This window comes from Sphaeroforma arctica (genome assembly GCF_001186125.1).
Source record: "Sphaeroforma arctica JP610 unplaced genomic scaffold supercont1.295, whole genome shotgun sequence".
In the NCBI taxonomy this organism is placed as follows: Eukaryota; class Ichthyosporea; order Ichthyophonida; genus Sphaeroforma; species Sphaeroforma arctica.
Genome location: NW_014040263.1, coordinates 25136 through 28976, shown reverse-complemented (window position 1 = coordinate 28976; position 3841 = coordinate 25136).

The window sequence follows — 3841 nt, the reverse complement described above, 5'->3', positions numbered from 1 at the left end:
TATATATAGTATGTATACTATACATATATATATATATATATATATATATAAATATATATATATATACATATATACACCGTTTAAATTGTACCACTATATTTGATGGAAATATGTCCTTTGGATGTATATTTCCATATACATGATAGTCAAAGACGGATCAGATACAAGTACACTTAAAAAATAAGTCAAGCTAAATCAAATCCTATTTTAACCCGAATTCACACCAAAAACGCAGATAAAAACAAATCAGGTTTACGACCGAAAAATTTGCGATGGATGGATTCCAGAGCCACACGTTCGATATGCAGACTTACTGCAGCTGTGTGTTGGACGTCAAATAGAGAGCAAGCGTCCCAATAAAGCCGAATCTGTCACATTCAAGGTGTTGATATATCCGGACAGTTAGCGTCATACGAGGTCCAGCCTTGAGAGTACCCAAAGATCCACTTACATTTACTTCATGTGCTGGACTGACTAGTCAGATAACGACAGTTTGCTGACAATTTGATATGTTGAAGCACACCGCGCCTGTAAGCGCATGTTGTCACGAAGCACGACGCAATAATTGCTAGCTTTGCACATGTATGTGCCCTCTAATTACTTCTCTGTGTAAATACACTTACCCAGATGTATATTTAGATACGTAAATACTCCAAGAATATACCACTCAGTTATATATATGTAAACACTCGTAAATACACTATACCCAGGTATATATATAAAGTTAATACTCCGTGAATATATCGCCCAGATAAATATACGTAAATATTCGTGAATACACTACCCAGGTAGATCTACATATAGTCAATACTCCGTGAATATACCACCCACTTATATATACGTACTTGAGCAGGTTGTCCATAAAGGAGAGCACCGCGAGAATGCGCAGAGGTCCGGGAGTAGAGAGGATTGCCTTCAATCCATCCAGCGCATTGAACCGCGATGCTACTGTGCGTTTCACCTCTTCCTCGACAGCTTCGACAGTCTTAGACATTTCCTCTACATCTGCTTTTAATACTTTACATAATAAATATGTGTTGCATTTTCTTGTTAGCGGTGAGCAGGTGGGCCCAGTATTTCGATAGGCTCCACCATGACCTGCGTGAAGTGAGTGTTTATGTGTGCTATCACGAGACGTGTGCTATTTGCCTGTACAGTCTGTATACATAGGCGAGTAGGCGAGCGTGTGTGCCGATCCACACTGGTGCGAAATCGTCACACGTGAAGCTGCAGGAAGACATAGACACCCATTATCTGCATGACTGCCTTAAGAACGACAAACCTGCTTGTACTATGAAGGAATACTCCCCAGAGAAAACTACATAAAGTTATGAATATCATGTCACACCAACATTCACAATACCAAAATGTCAATCAAAATACATTAATAAGATAATGTCAGCCAACCCCAAAAAATAATAAAAAATACGAGCGCGGGTTCCTTACCAGCCGGGGCGCTTATAGCAGCTTTCCTTGGTGCCGTTTCTGGCAGGATCAGAGCTAAAGTCATTACGGAAACAGAGCGATTATACAATTCAGTTAGTGGCAGATCGGACGGCAGCTATAACCGATGGATATCTTCGATAAGCCGGAGTTTTAGCAGTATGCCAATAAAATATACATTGGGGTTTGTCCTACGACTCCTAACACGCACACCCCGCCGCAACCGTTTCTAACCGTTCAAATAAGGGATTGAGAACTCACATTAGTTTACTTCCCGGGCCTAAGCGCATGCTTTCGCGAAACACAGTCATTTCACGCATCACAAAGATTTGGTCACGGAAGACGAAGTCTGGGAGGCCGGCAAGGTAGATCGGATACGCTGGCAGAGGGGAGATGTTGTGCCAATAATCACTTCACAGGCGTGCAGATATAATCGCGTACGAAACATGCATGCCACCTATAGCGTCACATTGAGCAACATTGGCACAGGATTTACTATACTCAGCGTTAAATCACCTATGTATATGCCGCTGAGAGTGGTCGCCGACACGTTGATTGCAGCAACAGTCGCCTCACCGTAGGCAGTGTAGATGTACGCACCTACGGGCGGAGCAAGGATCTGCCCATAGACGCAAAGTGTGAATCATTAGGCTCTCCTATACTCTATACAGTTGATCGGAGGTTGCTAAGGATATCGGTGGGAATACGACAGGTTGTGGATCTTTGTAAATTTGTGTAGCAGAGGGTGAGGAAGTGCATCGCCCTGCCGTTCGTACTCGAATTTAAAAAAAATTTAAAAAAATGAGATAAGCGAATGCATCCCGCCTGCGTTCGGCAAAAAAACAATCGATTAAAAAGATGTAACAAAGGCGCCGGAACGCACAATATATATAGCTACGACTAAACGCGAGCAAATACATACACAGATTATATGTAGAAGCATATAGCCAATAACTCCGAGTCTCAAACTTGTTACGCTACGCTGCATGGTTCAGATAGAGCTGCGAAAGGCCCCTCGATCGTATGCAGGCACGCGCATGGAATGCACGGCGGTAGCACAGAGTCGGGAGTACACAACTGAATATATATATAGGGCAGACACTACGTGAACACAGTAATCAAAGGCATTGGCACCCTTACCAAAGAGATGGCCAACGTTGCATACATCCACGCCACGAATTTGGTACGCTTCTCCGCCACGACTGTATCGGCGATGTACACAAAGTATATGTTCATGTTATCCTGACCGGCTCGCAGAATCCCGGATAAGCATAAGACCACTTGGTATGCAATCCTGTGAATAGTGAGGTGTAGTAGACAAAGGCATTGTGCAGAAGTGAGCACAGACAACTCGTACAGTGTCACCAACAGTTCATTCGATGTGGTAACGCGATCATGATACCACAAGCTCAATGTGGCAACACGATCAACATAACTTGAGTGTTAACTGGCACCATCGGAAATTACTCTGCCTTGCACCCCAAGATATCCACAGACGCGTATAATGCAGCGAATTGGCTGTATGGCTTGTCCACTCCAAAATCTTCGAATTTTCGTAATTAGTGCAAATGAGCTTCCACGAGAGTACACCACAAAACACATCCTCGTATGCAAATAACCTACATATTGAGATTGAAGATCAGGACCAACGAGGGTAACGTAGCCAGCACACAGCCGTAGACCAGGACCATCTTCCTTCCGAACGTATCAGCGAAGCCTCCAATGATGGGCCCAGTAAATATCGATACCAACCCCATAATTCCGCTAAATGAAGGGGGGAATTCAGCATAGTTAGCAAGGTACTTTGAAGCTAAATCAAAGCCTCTGTGACATTTAGATACCACTGGTATTTTACTCAATGGATGTCTTCCAGGTCATCAGAAATTCAAACAGGCCGGCCATGACAACAAACTTGTCCTTTACAGTAAATACTATAATTCTGGCAGCCTCTACTACAAGCGCCAGACGCAAGCAAAAACATATACTTGATAGAGAGGCTTGTGTGCCAATCGATGTTTGTATGTTTGAAGTTTTAGAGCATTGTCTATGATGATGTTATTGACCCGAAACATGGAAATCCACATATCAGTATACTAATTATGCACTAAATATGCATAAATGGAAAAAAAACAATTAGGTGCGTTGTCTGAGTAAACAACAGTACTCGAATCACTTGATTAAAACGAAAGGGAATGTGCATCCAATATAATACTCGATGCTCACTGCATACATACAAATTAAACTATGAGCAACACCTACGTGGAAAGTCCACCTATCAGTACAGCGCTGGATCCGAATGCTTGCACCTGTAAATCAGGAGCGAGAACAATAGGTTAAGTTCAGAGTTACTCCACGAATAACCGGTTAATAAGAGTCATAGTGTGGATGCCTGTCTACG